This window comes from Bacillus rossius, chromosome 12, assembly GCF_032445375.1.
Source record: "Bacillus rossius redtenbacheri isolate Brsri chromosome 12, Brsri_v3, whole genome shotgun sequence".
Taxonomy (NCBI): Eukaryota; Metazoa; Arthropoda; class Insecta; order Phasmatodea; family Bacillidae; genus Bacillus; species Bacillus rossius.
Window position 1 is genome coordinate 43,059,290 of NC_086339.1, and position 20,137 is coordinate 43,079,426.

Below are 20,137 nucleotides of genomic sequence, written 5' to 3' on the forward strand. Positions count from 1 at the left end.
CCTGTGTGTACTGTGTGTACGTTCCGTTTCCTGTGTGTACTGTGTGTATGTTTCGTTTCCTGTGTGTACTGTGTGTACAATCCGTTTTCTGTGTGTACTGTGTGTACGTTTCGTTTCCTGTGTGTACTGTGTGTACGTTCCGTTTCCTGTGTGTACTGTGTGTACTTTCCGTTTTAGTGTGTACTGCGTGTACGTTCCGTTTCCTGTGTGTGTACTGTGTGTACGTTCCGTTTCCTGTGTGTACTGTGTGTATGTTTCGTTTCCTGTGTGTACGTTCCGTTTTCTGTGTGTACTGTGTGTACGTTCCGTTTCCTTTGTGTACTGTGTGATCATTACATTTATTGCGTGTAAATTGCGTGTTGGAGCTGTTGGAGCTTTTGGAGCCGAGTAGACTTGTATCCTTGTAGCTTCATAGACATGTAATTTAGTAGCCATGCTGTCTTTTAGTCATGCAGTCTCTTAGCCATGTATAACTCGTAACCAGCTAGATCCTTTTAGACTCGTAGCCTTGTGGCCTCATAGTCTCTCAGACTTGTAGCATTCTAGCCATATGTGATTGGAGCTGTTGAGGCAAAAGGTAGTTGGAGCCAATGACTGTAGGAGACAATGACTTTTGGAATCATAAGACTGTTGGAGTCAAAAGACTTTTGGAGACAATGACTGATGGAGCAAATGACTATTGGAGTAATTGAATATTGGAGCCAATGACTAATGGAGCAAATGACTATTGGAGCCAATGAATATTGTAGCCAATGAACTATGGAACTACGATCTGATAGATTCTTTAGACTGATGAAGACATTATATCCTAACTTAACATTGACGATTGCATCCTACCGAGTTGCATGTACGTGAGTATGTACCTCCTTTTCGTTAATGAAGCTTTTGTTTTGTAGAATGTGCTTCCATTTTATTGATGTTGCGTCCAAAATGAGCTGCCTTTACGTTGAGGGTGCTTCCATTTTTGTTGATTGCGGGTAGTGAAATAAGCAGTGACTGAATATTTACTAGTTCAAAACCTCTTGGTGTAACTTAAAAAAATTGTTAAGGTCACTTGGTCCTTTATTACGTATAAAAAATGTCACAATGGTCTAATTGAATATAATTAGCTGACGATGAGGAAGGTCGTGAGGTTCGTAAATAACTGGTCTATACGTCTGACATTGTTTATGACCCGGTTTCTCGGTCCGAAGATTCTTGGTCTATATGTATGTATGGCTTTGTACATAAACGGTTTAGAGGTTATTCAGATTATCGAAACACAAGACTTTCATATTAGGCTTATCGGCAACGTATTTAATTCGTCGAACATTGGCGTACGTTGACTTGTGTTTTATTTTTAAAGAGAGAATGATTTATAAACTCCGCGAAAGGTAATGGTAAAACAGAATATTAGGTCAAGGTCAAAGTTCAAGGACAATTTCAAGGTCAAAGTTTAAGGTCAAGGTCAAAGTTCAATGTCAACAGTTGAGGACAAAGGTATGGTGACCAGATAATTATACTAACATGGTATCGGCACACTCTAGCGGACGAAAACATGATGGTGGTCTCCAGCGGATGAAGACAAGATGGTGGACATGTCATACCAGCTGATGATATATGTACCTTGGTATTGGTAGTGGTAGATCAGTCTAGGTAGCTTTCATGGAGGAAGGATCGACCGTTTACTCTCGCCGGGAATCGAACCAAGGACAGGAACTGATCTAATCAATTTGAAAATTAATAATTGATTTTTTCGGTGAATTTTTAAAAATTTTTTCATTAAAATCTGATAATAAATAAAGATTTTCAAGATGGTGACCAAATTTCAAGATGGCGGACGTGACGTCATACTGCCGGATTGTAAATATGCTATTAACAAAGTGGTGGGGGCCAGTCTGCCTGCACCCACCACGGGGGAAGGATCGGTCGCCATTTTTTTTGCACTCGTCGGGTTAGAACTGAGGACTCCGAGCTCCATGTCGTAATTGTATGTTTTTAATAATTTTTATTTAAATTTTATTAGTCAAATATTTTATGAATTTTAAAATATTTTCATTAAAATCGGATAATAAATAAAGATTTTAAAGATGGCGGCCGTAACGTAAATTGCAACGGTGACGGCATATTCCAAGATGGCGGTCATGGTATCCTTGTTCCTAGAAATGGCTTACCGGAGGCTTTAGACATAGATGCTCAAGCCGTTTTTAGGAATTTGGGTTCTTTCTAGGGCAAAACGACTTTTGAGTATTTTCGAAATCCTAATTTTTGAATTGTGGAATTTTTTGAGATTTTTTGGCGGAATTCTTTTCCACAGAAATGGAAATTTTGCGATTTTTGAGGAATTTTGGGCAATTTTTGCACAATTTTGGCGAATTTTGACAATTTTTGAGGGTCAAATTTCAAGGTCAAGGTCAAGGTCATACTCATTCAATATGGCCGCCGTGACGTCACAATCCAATATGGTGGCTCAGCTCCCGGCCCCACATCCAGAACCCGTGTTTACGGACCGGCTATCCTATAATACTATTTATATTTCTTTCATTAGGTAATATTTTATTTTTTGCCATCTAATGTCCTCTTTGTTCATCCCATAGAATAATAGAACGTGTCGTTTTTAATTAGAATGAGTTCATAAGTTGCAATGTCCGTTATCAAATAGTTGTCAAATACTTAATTACTTACATAAGTGTGTATTTAATTATACAATTAGTGTCATAAAGTTTATTTCAGTGTAAAGTATGTTATTTTAATAATATTTTATTTTTTAATTGCTTATGTAAATTTGTAAGACACATTTAATTGGTCGGTAAAATTAACACTATGACTCACCCCCCCCCCCTAACCTAATGATGCGCTCCCCCCCCCCCCCCTTCGCAGAAATTTTTTATGCCATTTTCTCAATGATTTACTCAATTATTTTATAATATTATACTTTTTTAGTATTAAATTTGATCACATTTTGCATTAATTAAAACTGATTTTCTAATAATAATTTTGGTCATATCAGGTAATTTTTCCATCCTGAACCGACAGATGCCAAACTGCTTTTGTTGAGGAAAGTGCGGGGTTGTCAATTTGATTTACAAGATCCCTTTCAATTATCAAAGCACCAGAAACGTATTTTCACATTAGAAGCTATAATTATGTAAATAATATATACATTTTTCTCGTCTTTTAACCAGCCCCCCCCCCCCCCTGAAATTTTAATGACGCAGTCTGCGTCGTTACCCCCCTCCCCTTGTGGGCACCCCTGAATTAACAGCATACCAAGTACTATAAAAATATATTAAAATTTTTTTTTCACCTTTGTCTCTCATTTTGGCGGATAATTCTTTATCCAATAGGCATAATAAATTTTTTAATGAAACAACTCTTGACCCATGACAGTATTGACATTTTAAATACAGAAGACGACATTCAGTTTAGTCTCTCGCAAGACATCGCACGGCCTCCGTGGCCGACACCAGCTGTCCCGCGCTTAACAGTGCCTTATCTCACGAGCGAGATCCCCCCCCCCCCTACCCAACCACCGGCAGACGACCTTCCTAGCGGCCTTCTTATCGCGTGGGTAACCCCCTCCCTCCTCCAAGAGTTCCAGCGGCCATCTACCTTCGGCCCTCGAAACTTGTGTAAAACAGACGTGCGTAGTTATAAGTCTCTCGGGAAAAAACAGTGTGTGCTCACTGCTTGTCTGACCAGTTAAGTGTTTACTAAATTCCCCCAATAGGTAATATAGATATAGTGGTCCTTTCGGACATCGTTTCTTTGTTTGTCTCTCTGCGCCTATGTGCGCCGCCATATTATGCTCATGTGAAGTCCACCAAACTCAAAGAACCCTCCTTCCCAACACGGTGGCCCACCCACATGCCCCATGTTTGTAAATTTAGCAGCCATGCCTTTACATCTACTAATGATATGTATTTAACACAAAGAATAACTCTTTCAGCATTGAATTTTGCAGCCGATTATTTTCTTTATTTAGGGGAACCTATAATATAACATAAAATGTATTTCTGAAAGACCATGTTAAGTAACGGCCACCGTTCCCATAATCTAAGCATATTATATTTAATTATATTTTTTTATAATTCATCAAAAGTAAATTTGAGCAGGGTCTAGACATTAACTACTATAAATAAAATATATACTCCTATGTAAAATTTATTTGTACTCTAATTCAACGGCCTTCGTTTTTAAGCAATGTAAATATGATCATATCATTTATTTGTGTTTCCACACACTATCAAAGTAATCTAACATCACTGTGTCTAGCTTTTGTTTTGATTGTTTGTTTTCGGGATCACCCATGAGAGGTGTAATCACTCCTGCCTTCAACGAAAGGTTTCTTAAAATAAATTTTCTGTGTGTTGGTCGAATTTTCCCACACATTTCCTATGTTAGCACAGCGAAGAGGAATTTTTTTTTAAGATTGAGTACTTTTTTTACGTCGACATTTCTGTCAGCAATTATGTAAGCTATAAAATTTTAATTTCCTTGAATTTACAGCAACAAATTTTCAAAGTAAAAAAAAATATATATTTTGTTATTATGATTTATGATGCAAACAATTATAATTGTATTTTAATGTATACATTAAAGATGATATTCCTCTCAAGTTTTGGCAACATTAATTTTTATAAAAGAGATGTACAGCTACATAACAGAATTTGAGAACAGAGGCTGGTACACTTGTGGATCTAGATATTGGGAGTTTTCTCGTTCTCTTTATTTTATAAAAGTCATGTACAGCTCCGTACACAGAATTTGAGCACAGAAGCTGGTACATCTGTGGATATAAATACTGCGAGTTTTTTGTTTTCTTTATTATCTCTTTCACCCAACCTAGAATCAGTAGCTATTTTAATTCATTATGACGTTAAGGTTTAATTTTTGTGTATTCATAAAATCGAGCTAGGTCACACCAGACAATGATCAGCATTAAAGTAATGGTCCTCTGAGCCATCAAGCCACGACCAGGTTCTTTGGGTGAACAATCCCATCACCACAGAGTGTTGTCTGGGTTAGATCTCCAGCACTCACCCTTTGGACAGCCTATTTTCAAACCCCCTTTCAGGCAGTGTGAAATTTTGTGCCTGCCATGGAAGATCCGACGGCGAATTTGACGATAATTTAATGTTAGTTATGCTTATTAGGACCATTTTATCATGTGTTACAATTTTATATAATTTTTGTATTAATTAAATTTTAGTGCGAGGATAAATAAATTTAAATATAACTATAAAAAATTAATAAAATAACTTTATTTTTAAAAAGTTTAAATTTGTTACATAATTTGTGTTTGCTTTACTCTTCATCCAAATTCATCTAAACTCGTTGATCTTTTGAGGTTTCGAACCCGAAATAGCTCAAGGGTAAAATTCCCTCATAGGCATCACTGATCCAGCCTGTTAGACATATCCTATGTTGAGTTAATAAATGTAGATTCTGGAACCGAGGATTCGCTTTGCTTTTTTAAGCAAGCATCAAATTATTTGTTGGTCTTGTCCAGTTCCAGAATGTGCGAGTTAAGAACCAATGTCTTTCTCTTGTTTCTTTTGGAAAGATTAATTGTATAGGGGCACCATTCTCACATATTTCATTTACAGGGCTACCATATCCAGACGATTCATATATAGGGATACCATACCCATATACAGAAGTAAAAATCCCCATACGTCTCTGAGTTCTCAAGGAATCTACATCATGTCCGACATCTGAGATTTAACGTGGTTGAATCTTACTTCATTAATACAGCACCGACTAAACATCTATAATTATTGTTCTCGACGTCATTCGGGATGTTTGTTCTGGTGCTCACGCCGCCATCGCGGACCCGCTCGGTGCAGGGGGTGACTAACCCTGGTAGGTGGGAGCATGCTGAGTTGTGGGAGCCTTGGCTAGCCACATTCGCCCTCTGGCCAACTCGCTGCACCGGTAGTCCTGTGGTCGGGCTGGCCAGTGTAACTCATCCCAGCTCCCACTCGCTGGGTCTGGGTGGGGAGTGCAACTCGCCCTGGCTAGTACACGCTGTTCTGCTGTAAATTTAATTTTAATTTTTCATTGAGAATGTAGCTTACTATTTTGTAAAATACTTTATTTTTTTTAATAAATTCTTAAAAAAAATTATTAAATTTACAATCCTTAGTTAGAAATATATGTTTTTGTGGCATATTCTGTCGAATGGAACTGGTTGTAAAAGTTGCAACAACTATACTATCAATAGCATTTAACTGCCATTATATAATATAATAACTTTAAATAAAAATTTATTTCAATGATTTTTTCCAGGTACACGGGAATGCTAACACAACGACTATGAAGATATTTTTCATATTCGTGAGCATACTGATACAAAATAACTACTTTGCAACATCGTTAATGCCCACTTCAGTTAACATAAATCAATGGGATATTGCAGGAGTAAAAGAATTTATTGATCACATTTTAAAAAACAGTTTAAACTTTATTGCAGTATATGAAGATAAGGTAACTACAGAAATAATAGTTGATGTTATTTTGTCTCACATTCACATTAAGGCATTGGTTCCTCTAGTGCATCTACCACATAAAGAAAGTGACGAAAGGTTTAAACTCTCAGCAGAACAGATACCACAGACAGCAGCGTGGGTTATATTATATTTACTAACTTCAGCATCGATTCATGTTTACCACTGTATAACTGGACCAGCCTTCCCTTTTGGAACCCACAATCAATTTTTTTATTGATAATAAAAAATGTACTATGCATGGATCCTCAAGAATTACTTGAAACTTTTAAAGATTGCTGGAAAACTCTAAACATTCTAAACATTGTTATTATTTACACAAGAGGAAAAGTTTGCGGTGAGTGCTTTGTGCCTACCGTGACACCAGTAGTAATGTACAACCCGTTCACAGGAAAATTGCAAACACACATAACTGAGACAAATTTAAGTAAATGTTTAAATATTTTCTCTCACAATAGTCGTAATATTCGAGACACATATGGGTACAGATTTGACGTTAGAGTTGGGCCAGATCACAAATTAGTAGAATTAATAAAAGAAAAGAAGGGGTTTTCAGCTATTCAGGGCCAAGTGCACTAGCTACATATGCAGCCATAAAGAAGTTTAATGGCACAATCAATAATCTCCCACCGTCTCATTCCATAAAAAATCAAGACCAGAAATTTTCAAAGGCCCTTTATGCAGATGAGGCAGCATATACTTGGTCTATGACCAAGTGGACAGCGTATCCTCATGAAAAGATATGCATCACATGTGTCGTGCCAAAGTCTGAAATAATACCAAAATATATGAACATTACAATGCCATTAGGGCTCGACATATGGATAGCCTCTTTGATCTCATTTTTGACGATTAGTTTTTTGTGGAAAATATTAAATAGTTTTGACGGAGAATTCCTGACGAGTGCTAATATTTGCCTGGAATCAATTCGGTTGGCTGTATCTGGAGCAAGTGTACAGATACCTCACACTTGCAAGCAAAGAACAATCATTCTGATGGGCAGTTATTTGTACTTAATTATGGCCAATATCTATCAAGGCTCATTGACAAGTTGTCTCTTTGGAACACACTTTTATCCAGACATAACTACCTTCGACGAGGTTCGATGAACAGATCTTAAATTTTCTGTCTTTTTGTCATTTGAAGACTTATTGGGAGTAATTGAAGACCTAGATACTGAAAGCCAATTATTCCAAGAATTTGTTAAAAGAACTTTTGTTTTGCCCGATAGCTCTGAAGCCCTTGATATGGTTGCGTATCACAGAAATGCTTGCAGGCTTGAGTCTCGTATCACAGCTTTACACGCCGTAGCACAGTCCAAGTATTACCAGAATGGCCACCCCATGTTGCATGTCATGGATGATTGTTACCTCAACATGCATGCGTCACACTGGGTAGTGACACCTAACAATCCCTTTCTCGCTCAGTTCAGTTCTATTATAATGCGCTTGTCGGAGGGTGGTTTCATATCCAAATGGAGGCTGGACTACACCGAAATGTCACGTAAAATGACATTGTTATTAAAGTATGGGGACAACCTTAAATCTGTCTCAATTTCCCATATTCTAATACCACTAGGATTTATGATATTTGGCTTATGGATTTCTACCATAATTTTCCTGACTGAGTTGTATATATATCATATGATTTATTAACCCAAATAAAATACAACAAATATTAAATTAAAGATATTTAATAGTTTTAGTGTAGTATAAAGATAAAACCGTAAAATGATTAATTTCAGTTCTTAATGTTAAAACCAAAAAAATTTCTTTATGTAGATAATTTAAGAGTGAAAATACCATGATTTTTCCATTTTGAAATAATGGAAAAAATTTAGTTTTTTTAAGGAAACACCTGTATTGATTTTATTATTTTATAAGAATATATTTAATTTTTTTGTGTTCGTAATACAATTAATTTGCTAATTTTTCATATTTTATACAAAAATTTTGTATTCAAGTAATGTTTAAGCTAGAAGTGTTTCTGATTTATGAAGTTTATATTTAATACTTTTCTCAATTATATATAAAATTATTTCAAATTATTTACATGTTCAGTTAAAATACACTTGTGCGTAAATAAGTTAACTATTTTATATTAAGTATTTAAGTAGAAAATCTAGTAATATTTATATATTTACTAAAAAAAAGAGTTAATAACAAACTAAAATTTAAAAAACCTTTCGGCACACCCTACATGCGTAGTTATATTACGAAGTACTTATTAGGTATGAAAATATGTTTTAAACTTTTACATAATTCTAGAAAATTTTAAGAAAATCATGTACTTAATTTATTTAAGTTCTTCGATAGTACAAAGTGATCTATTGAACACGTTATTTTTTCCATGCAGCGAAAATATTATAAATTCTTTCAACTCAATTCATCCAGCATTCATTAGCATATTATACCAACTAAGGTAATTATTCAATTTTTTTGACCTTAAAATTTATTTTTCACCTCTTGTACAAATAACGTGGTCACATAAATTTTGGCTTTTCACCAATGTTTAAGATAATAGTAAAATGGTTTAAAATAATTGCAGACGGATTTACCACCAACAAAGTTTTTATCCTTTTTTTCATAAATGACCGCTGGTTTTATGGTAATAATTTGTTTCATCAATAATTTTTTTCAGACAAAGTTTTATATATATATTAGAATACATACAATAAATTATAACATTTTTTATAGTATACATTCAAACCTTGTTATTTACACCCATTGCAGTAATGGTTAAAAAGATTACAAAATTTAATAAATGTTTTAGATCATATTTTGAAAGTTAAGCCAAAATAAGAATGGATTAGATATTGTACATGCTAGTCAAGTTTTATTTATTTTCTTATTCCAACCCCAGGTTCAATTATTGTTTGTATTACCAAAAACTCTTTAAAAAAATAATATAAATATTATGAAATTTACAAACAATTTGAACGTATTTCAATATGTGCTCATGAAGGGTGTTATGAATTTATTTTCGTCTTTTAACTCCTTTTTATCCACCCGTTTCATTGATTGGTGGTATTAGAAATTGTTATAGACAAATGTTTTTGGTAATATTTTTAAGCTTTTGTAAACAATTTGATCGGATGTGATAGGGTGCCGAATAATGTATTTTTTTTATTTCTTTTTGTCAATCAAACCCATGTTTGTTCCACCCCTTGCAGTAATGATAGATTGTATAAAAACATTTTCAGAATATATTTGTAAATAATAATTCATGTTTCAGCAAAAAATTATAACAAATTGGATAGTTTACATTATACGGAACTTATGAATTTATACCCCTGTTTTTTTTTCAATCCCCTGCAGCAATGGCTTTTATTAACAAAAATGTTTTCTGATAAAAGATTAGGAAAAAAGTTAAAATATTTACCAACAATTGGAACGGATTTAATAGAGTGATTACTAAAGTAGTTATAAATAAATTTTTGTATTTAAACCCCTCTTTGCAGCAATGGTTAGTTGTATAAAAACATTTCAGACTAAAGTTAAAATACAATTTTTAATACAAGTGTTTTTACATACAATTGGAAGAATTTGATGCTGATCCTTCGAAGGGAACTATGATTTCTATTTTCTTATAACCCTTGTTTATTCTACCTCTAGCAGTAATGGTTGTATGTATAAAAAATTATTTCAGACGAAAATTTTTGATAATAATTTATGGTGTTATAATAAAAAATAATGGATTTATTAGTGTACAATATAAGGTATTTATGATTTTTTAAATAATACCCCGGTTAATTAATACCGTTTTGGCAATGGTTTGTTTCATTAAACATTGTTTCAGACAAATGTTTTAATTAAAAACTATACCATTTAAATTAATTCGAATGGATTCGATAGTGTGCCTACTAAGGAAGTTATGAATTTTTTTATCCTCAAACTCTTTTTTTCACCCTTTGCAGTTATAATTGGTCATATCAAAAATGTATTTAAACAAAAGTGTTATATTACTGGATAATAAAAGGAGTTATAATACTGTTATGACCTATGTGGAGATAAATGGGTTTGCAAGGGATAGCCTAGTTAAATTTTCTATAGAAGTATTTTACAGTTTCATTAATTACTAATATTTACAGTAATAATTAATAGTTGTACTTAAAAATGACCGATCACAAATGACTGGCAATGAAAAAGTGTTTGTTCGCAAGTCACCCAATGTCTGTCAAGTCCCACAATTTGTACTCCTAACTGGAGCTAGGTTCAACAGTGGTTCGCCCCACACCCCCGCCTGTCCACGCACACAGTCTCACGCCAGTCTAACGCTCTGTGGCACTCTCTCGATACCGTAGCTCCATTACGCGTCACACTTGAGGGGGTATCTCACCCTCTTGGCCGATGTCACACTTTCTTTCACCCACGGAAATCTCAAAACTCTTGAATCCCACCCGGAACTGGCTTGGAACTTCGCTCGGAACTCCCGCGAAAACCAGCGTCGCCGCTTTACACTAGTGGGTCGTCTTTCCAGAACCAACGAGAGTGGCCGTGACGAGTCGCGTCATCACTGGCCGACACGACTTACGAAAAGTCCAGAAATGCGGAGCCCATTCACGCCACGCCGAGCGGCGGCCCGCGGAATTAATTCTCAGGGGCGCTCAGCGATAGGTAACAGCGCCGAGGAAGGACGATGCGTGAGTGTCGGAGGGTGGGAAGGGGTAGGGACGACCCTTGTAATCCGGCCAGGCACGCGTGGCATGCCTTACATTAGTGGATGGCACGTGATACGGCGCGTGACTCCAGTGGCCGTGCTGGGCCAGCCAGCTCCGAGCATGGCGCGTGTCGTGGTCCTCTATGCATTCGTATCAATAAGTTCAAAGAGATGTGATTTTCTTCATATAATGGGAGTTATTGCGATTTTTTCTGTTTTTAAAAAAACATTCCCATTTCTATTTGGTCAGATATTGCATATTAGCGTACTCGACCGAGATTTTGTATGACTATATTTTATGTATTTAATTGTGATTTGTTCAAATTTACGGAATTGTTTGTTTTTCTGAAAAAAATTGTTTATATATGTGTATGAATATATATAAACTTTTAACCTGACGAGAGTTATGGTGTCTATTGACTATGAAACGAAAAAACTACATAAATATTTTCCAAGAGTCACACCACAGTTATTGCTGAAATTTGCTGAAATAGATAGGATTTCTTCTAAATCTACCTAAAAAGCGCATGTGTTACACATTACACTTGATAGAAGTGAAACTTCTTTGGCATTTGAAATCTCAATGCAACTGTTCTTTTTACACGCTTTATATTAGCTTCACCTGTATGTTTTTTTGTATGTATGTTTGTTTGTATGTTTGTAACCGACTCCTTTGGGTGCGATTTTGACCCACTTTAAAAGGCCAGATTCCAATTCAAACTTTGTAGATTTATCGAGGACCGATGACAATAGACTAATTTGATAAGATTATTTCATTATTTAATTTGCAAAATAAGATTTTTGTCAATTTATATAATTTCACAATATTTAGTAGTCTTTGTTTACATCGCGCCAAAGACAAACTGAAAGAAAAGAGTTCGCACATTGTAAAGAAAACCATTTCGCTCATGTGCGAACTCTTTTCTTTCAGTTTGTCTTTGGCGCGATATAAACAAAGCCAATAAATATTGTGACATTTAATTAAATGAAAAGTGAGAGTGGTTTATGATTATTGTGAACAATATACTTTCTTGGAGAGAATAATATCTATATTTGTAAAAATATAAAAAAAAATCTGAAATAAGGGTTTTAAATGTTTCTTTCGTTAAATAGAGAAACACAATAATTACGTCTTTGTTTCATTTTACCAATTAACCAAGAGTGAAACATTATTATAAAACAACATTTTCTGCAAATATTTCACGAAACATGGAATAATTGAGGTTTGATTTTGCTGTGAAACCAACAGCAGATGGGAAATCAAACACCATATGCATAACCTCAATAGCTACACCTGATGGGCAGATATTTGAAATTCCACTCGAAAACCAACCTGTAAATCTACACCAAGCAGTTACAAATACTCCAAACTATGCCTAGGTCAGTAAATCATTAAATAAAATACATCAAACACGGAAAATATGGATAAGTTTGACAGATGATATATCAAAAACATATTTGTATAGAGAGCAAAACTTAAAGTTTAAGGATTTTTACCTGGAAGAAATTGAGGAAAACACAAAAAAAAGCTGAATCTATACCTAGTGGATCAAATAAAAAATTAGAAAACTGTTAAAAAAATTTCAATTCTATTATATTCTTATATCTTTTCAAAATCTACTTTAATAGTAAATTGATGTAATAACTATCAAGATTTTACATTGTTATAAAATTTCTTTCATACGTCGATAAAGAAGTATCACTTTAAATTATAAATAAACCAAACCAAAAAGAAGAAAATAAATAATAGTAAAAAAAACTAAAAAACACGCTTTATATAGAAAACCAAACTAAAAAATAGAAAATATATTTTAATAAATTTAAGTAAGAATAGTGTAGAAATTTTTAATAAATTTAAATTAATAATAGTGTATATAAGAAAACATGTATTTTATTTAAAAAAAAACCGTGAGGTGCATGGTGTCAATAGTTATAAATATTTTATTTACATAGCCTATATGAGTAGAAGGATTATCATTTCGATAAAATCTTAAAAAGCACCCCACGCTTTTTTTTTAAATAAAATATATTTTCTTCTTATACACACTATTATTAATTTATATTTATTACAAATTTCTACACTATTCTTAATTAAATTTATTAAAATTTATTTTCAATTTTTTTAGTTTGGTTTTCTATATAAGGCGTGTTTTTTTTTAGTTTTTTTTTACTATTATTTATTGTATCTCTATTGCGTCAGAAACGTTTCAGAACTCACGAAAACGTTGCATTTAATTTTGGCTTTGAAATTTTACTCCCGTCGCGCCAAAATAGGTTCAAATTTGTTAGAATAATAATTTTTTTAATAATAACAAATTTATCTCAATTTTTCCGCTTTATTTACAACATTCACTTAGTTAACCAGTATATTTTTTACTCACGAAAGCAAGCATGCACGTTGGTCACTTAAAAATACATGCTGTTATTTTACAAATGTGAACATTTATAAATTTGTAATAACTGAGAAATAAATATATAAAATATACCTTAGAAACCTCGCATTAGTTTTATAAAGATGATAGTTATAAAGAGCAATTTATTAAAATTCAATGTAATGTATAACGTAAAAAAACGAATACAGTATAACAATGTATAATGAACCATAAAAATATAATTAAAAAATAGTATTAAAGTAAAGAAAATGTTCAAAGTTACAACAATATATAAAACTTACTTAAATACTATGACAATGTTTTCATCAGTTTTATTAGCCAAATTAAAGATATTTTATTTGAAAATAATTTTTTGTTTTGAGTTTTTCAGGAAGAATAACTACATTTTTTGGAAGCACAAAAATTCAAAAGATCTCTGAAAAATAGTTTTATGAAAAAGAGGGATTGTTAAATTTATATTCCGTCCATGCCGTGCAGGATAGTTATGATCTACATAATATAACTGATTTTCCCTTTGATACATATAAATCAATGCAGCTTAAACAAACAATCTTTTAATATCGAATAAATTTAATAATTTAAAATTTTCCTTGGATGGGTACGTGTGGTTTGTTTAAATGACTCGTTAAATAAGTTTTTGAATTGTTATAAGTGGCTTAATTGACGTTTTGGTCATCCCTCCCCAAGCCAGAATACCAGAATACATAACAGACCGAAAAATAGCAAAGTACAGCATTCTAATGCCTTCAATAGATAACATTGATCGTATTTCAACTAATTTAAACACAATTTTTCTAATTGTGTTTGTAATATAAGAAAAATATCTATCCCATATTATAAAAGAGTCGAGCACTATACCTAAGTGTTTTATATCATGCACTCTTTCTATGGCACTACATTTTTCACAGTTAACGCTTATTTCATTACAAACATTAATTTTTAGTTCATGTTCGAAAGGTAGATCCAAAATGTTGGCAAAAAATTAATAAATTTAGTTTTATTTATTTTTAGAGAAAGAAAACTATAATAGTAGTATATGAATGGGGCTCCTGCGGAAGGATTCAGGATGTGGTGCCTGTGGTGCCGACCGCTATCTTGGATTGTGACGTCACGGCGGCCATCTTGGATGACCTTGACCTTGACCTTGACCTTTGACCTTGACCTTGACCCCGGCGGGCATTTTGGACCCGCCATCTTGGATGCAGCGTAACGGGACACAACGTTATGAGACACAACGTAACGGGACACATCGTAACGGGACACAACGTAACGGGATACATTGTAACGGGACATAACGTAACAGGACATAACGTAACGAGACAAGTAGATCACAGCGGCCATCTTGGATCCGCCATATTTAAATCGAGCGCCCCCTTCATTATGATGAAATTTCCATCTCTGTCGCCATATTGATTTTTTCTGTTCCGCTGGAGGCCGCCATATTGGATACCGTCGACTCTGTTTCAGCTGTTTGTTCCTAGATAGCGCCAGCGTCGCTTTTGATTTTTTTTCTGTTCCACTGGAGGTCGCCATCTTGGATACCATCGACTTTGTTTCTGTTGTTTGTTCCTAGATAGCGACAGCGTCGCTCTTGATTTTTTTCTGTTCCACTGGAGGCCGCCATCTTGGATACCGTCGACTCTGTTTCAGCTGTTTGTTCCTAGATAGCGCCAGCGTCGCTTTTGATTTTTCTGTTCCGCTAGAGTGCAGTAATCATTTATTACTGTGACACCCGCCATCTTGGATACCGTCGACTTTGTTTCTGTCGTTTGTTCCGAGAAAGCGCCAGCGTCGCTCTGTCTCATCACATAAGGTCGATGTTCCATTACGTACCATAACTATTATGAACCTTATCGACCTTTTAAATTTAATTTTTTATGAAAAATATATTGAAAACGCTGTGATTCGATTCATCGCAGCTCTGATCTCTAGGTTGGAAAACATACGCCTTTAACCGCTCGGCCATTAAGACATTTACCAGACTGAAAATTAAATAAGGTATATATAAAAATAACATGCATATTTGGACTTGTAATTTAAAGTAATAATAGCACCACCTGCTCGAGACAGAACCACCATCTTGTATTAATATGTAACAGTTGCAATTATCGTTATGGTCGCCATCTTGAAAATCCGTAATTTTTATGTTAGAAAATCAGGAAAATTTAAAAAAAAACATTAAAAAAATAATCATCCTAATTTAATAATAAAAAAAATCCTTAAAACCACCGTTGCACTTTTCGTGACGACCGCCATCTTGAAATCATCCGCTCTAGATCACCATCTTGTTTTCGTCCGCTAGAGTGTGCTGATACCATGTTAGTATAAGTATCTAGTCACCACACCTTTGTCCTTGACCGTGAAACTTGACCTTGAACTTTGGCATTGACCTTGAACATTGACCTTGACCTGAACTTTGACCTTGACCTTAAAATTTGACCTTGACCTTGAAATTTGACCTTGACCTTGAAATTTGACCTTGACCTTGAAATTTGACTTTGTCCTTGTCGACCATCATGGATCCGTCATTTTATGTTTAGTACATGCTACCAGGAGATACCACCTGCTGGAGTACTCCATCTTGTGTGTGTGTGTACTCGTCTTATTCTAACCCGCTACAGTGCAGTTGGGCGCCGTCTTGAAATCGTGCAATTATTTAGCTAGAAAATCAGGAAAAAAATACGAAATTCATCAAAAAATTCACTCAATAATTTAAATATTGAATCGCTCTTTTCTTGCCCTCGATTCGATAATTGAACAGTGACACTTGTAACTAAATATTAAATAAATTTTAGATTCTGTTTTCCATTGCCGTTCCTGTAATTTATTAATCATTCACTCTTCAAAAATAAAACACAAGTTAATATACCTGACCATCTAAATAAATATAGTGACCCTATGCTTTACATGAAATTCTAGTTTTTAGATAATCAGAATAACCTCTAAACCGTTCATGTAAAAAGCCATACATATAGATCAATTAATTGTCTTCAGTCCATGAGACCGAGTCATGAACAATGTCAGTCATATAGACCATGAACTCAGTACACACAGGAAATGGGACGTACACACAGGAAAACGAAATGTACACACAGAAAAATGGAATTAACACACAGGAAAACGGAATTTACACAAATACACACAGGAAAATGGAATGTACACACAGGCAAACGTAATGTACACACAGGAAAACGGAATTTACACACATGAGACGGAACGTACACACAGGAGACGCAACATACACACAGGAAACGGAACGTACACACAGTACATACAGGAAACGGAACGAACACACAGGAAAACGGAACGTACACACAGTACACACAGGGAACGGGACGTACACACAGGAAAACGAAATATACACACAGGAAAACGAAATGTACAAACAGGAAAACGAAATGTACACACAGGAAAACGGAATGTACACACAGGAAATCGGAACGTACACACAGTACACACAAGAAACGGAATAATCACATACACAGTAGCGGAAACACAGGCTTATTTGGAAATCAGGATACAAGAAATAAATCATACTTTTTTAAAATATAAATAATTCATTTATTTTTCAATAGTACACACATGACAGTTAATCAAATGATTTTTGTATGTAGCCAGCGTTCCGAAGTTCTTTAAGTATGGTCGATACTTCCACGATATGCGAGTAGTTCCCTCTACGAACAGATGCCACCATCAGTCTTAGCTGGTCAACCAATATGTTTGGATCTTTCCATGATGTGGAAGCAATCTCTTCTGCCACCATCTTCATTGCTTGTTTATTATCAATATTATGAGGTTGCTGGTGTCTTCCGTTTTAACACCAACCTCAGGGTTACTTTCATCATCTAGCCAGCGATCATCACAAGCTTGATCAGATTTATTTATTATAACACGACGTTTCCATCGCTTCGGTCTCAGGACACCACCACTTGCTTCGATCTTGTCAGTTTTAGGTTCTGCATCACAGTCTATGCCTTTGTAAACAGCCTCAGAGTCACTTAAGCAATCACCGTAGAAGACAACGTCTTCACCCAAATTACTGCAAGAACTCGATATCATTGATGTCGAAGTGTCTTCATCTCCTGTATGCTTCCTTTTCAGGAGTCCACCAATTATACAAAGTATGGAGGATCTGCTAAATATAGGCTTGAATGTATTCTCAATTTTCACGGTGTTGATACCTTCATTAGTTTCAGTCTTCCCGATACCATCAACATCCTTCCATGATTGTTTCTCGTCACGATCGGTGTGCTCCAGCTTCCATTTTTCTATATTAATATTATTTGTCTTAAAATCTCCGCATCCGTGTCACTATCACAGACGTAAAGACATCATCATCATTACTGTCATCAATATTGTCATGAGCTGCATCAATATCACTCATTTTATGATATCGTCTCCACATTTCAGGTGTCAGAGATGTACCACAATCTATGATCTTGTGAGCTCCATTATCATTTACTGTTAAGGCCTATGAGTCCAGTTTTATTATTTAATTTGTCATCTCATCATCACATACTCAATTAAATCATCTTAGTATATAGAAAAAAAAATCATCAAAGTTCCTTTCATTTAATCTTGGGAACCGCATCATCCTTTCCAACTATAGTGTAGTTTCTTGAGCCCAAGAGTCTTTCATTATATATACCATGCAGTGTTCTTCAAGAGATGTGGTATACCACCATTTCTACATACAAATCCATTCTATCAATGATTTGTTTACACATAAAAAAACCTTCACGCTATTTTTACATTATCTATTAAATTATCTCTTCGACTAAAATAATTACCACACATAGTAATTACTACAAAGGACACTTTGTCCAAGACATTTGAACCATCATCTGTCTGAAAACAACCATGTCCCATCTATATCACAAAGTAAACGAGGGTTAGTGGAGATAGGTCAAACAAGTGCTATTCACTCATAGGGTAAGAACCATGTGTTCGATACCTTTCTCAGTCATTGTAGCATCTATGTATTTTTCTTACCTCATGTAGAAAAATATGTTCCAATGCATACGAATTTAAACATATTCACGTGCGACTACTCAAAAGTACATAAATTCAAGCACGTCAACCGCAAAAAAATAAATTCTGAAGGATAGAGGCAGAGACTTCTCGATCGAGACACGCCTACCATCACCTACAAATGAACATTGATCCCTCGCGCGGGAATTGCAAGCTTGCAGAATGCTGCGACACTCATATGTTTTGCTCAAGACATGCATACATCACATCGCTAGCCTTCCAACTCAGTACACGTAAAACTCCAGTGAAATCGTAATTCAGCATACGTAAAGTACTTGCTGGAACCACTTCAAAGTATACATCACTGAACCAGAGCAGAAAATCAGCCTACGAATGTATATCTTGCTACCTACAAAAATAAATGTATAGCACATATACGAGAGGAGTCGATTCCTACATACCATACTCACTACTCTGATAATTATAAGCAGAAAAATATTTTAAATCAAGACCTCGGCCAGTATACATTCTTTTTTCCATGTTGTAAAAATTCATGTAAGTAATCAGCAACGAAGGAGTGAGTAACTTGGACGAAGAACCGCTTTCCAAGTATCCAGAATCTTACTGATACAGCCCATCCAGTGCACCAGCGTACTCCGAAGTGTGGTCAATTGATAAACATTCTCTAATTTTTTAATTTCACTTCCGTAGTGTACACCAATATATGACAGGTTACGATTTAAGACCATAAATTTCCCACAAGTCTGTTAGTTTTATTTCGGGAAGTAATAAATTATTTCTCAAAAATAATAAATCAAGTTCCCATCAGATTTGCTCTAATGTTACGGCATTACCTGTACCTGCACATTATCAAAACATCTCCCATAAAAATCTTAAGAATGCAGATGGCATACTCAGACAAAAATAATTTTAGCAAAAAAAAAAAAAAAAAGAACACAGTCTTCAGCATTATTGGTAAAACAAAATAATACACACAAACAAGACAAACCGGTTTTTTCAAATCCAACCTAAATTACGTGTCACATGTAGTTTATTACATTAAGATGAATGAAGTAGGTTAAGAAAAATATATAAAAAATTCTTTAATTCTATAATTTATTTAAAATTGTACATTTATAAACAATAAAATCTGACATGGTATACATTTCTCAGTTCAAGCGACATTCATTTTTATTAAAATAAATTATTATAGTTCGTTTTAAGAGTAAAAAAATACAAATAATTCATACAGATTTCAATACATCAGTTCAGGAGTGTAACACCTTAGAGGGCCAGAAATTATGCTAGAAACCCGTCTTTACAAAATTTATAATGTTTTTTTTCAAGTAAAATTTTCGTGTAAACTGTATACCGCACTTCTAACACAGAAATTTTACACGGTCAAGATTTCTTCTGCAGCCATGCTTTTCATGGATGCGTGTACTTCGTAGTCGTTCAAATCGTTTACCACAGTAGCAGCACTGATACAGATATTCATCGCAATTACCATCGCTTCCCCGCTGTACAACCTGCAAATGAACTTTGCTTTTACAATGCCTAATCAAATTACTTTTGTTTGTGAAATGTACACCACACGGGTCACACGGAAATGTCACACGATTAGCG

General features: G+C 34.5%; 2 protein-coding genes across 4 annotated transcripts in view; both read left to right on the forward strand.

The window, feature by feature from the left end:
- The window catches only part of LOC134537880 (neutral amino acid transporter B(0)-like), a 121,883-nt gene that overhangs the window by 88,145 nt on the left and 13,601 nt on the right, over positions 1-20,137 (forward strand). Inside the window, exon 9 of one of the 3 annotated variants that reach the window (XM_063378781.1) lies at positions 6,271-7,030. The exons of the other annotated variants lie outside the window; for them this stretch is intronic. The gene's annotated coding sequence lies outside the window, so the exon portion shown is untranslated. Of the gene's footprint in view, positions 1-6,270; positions 7,031-20,137 lie in introns of those variants that run through there. 3 annotated transcript variants of the gene reach the window in all.
- Positions 1-20,137, forward strand: part of LOC134537971 (uncharacterized) — a 99,650-nt gene that overhangs the window by 40,450 nt on the left and 39,063 nt on the right. The window lies entirely within an intron of this gene.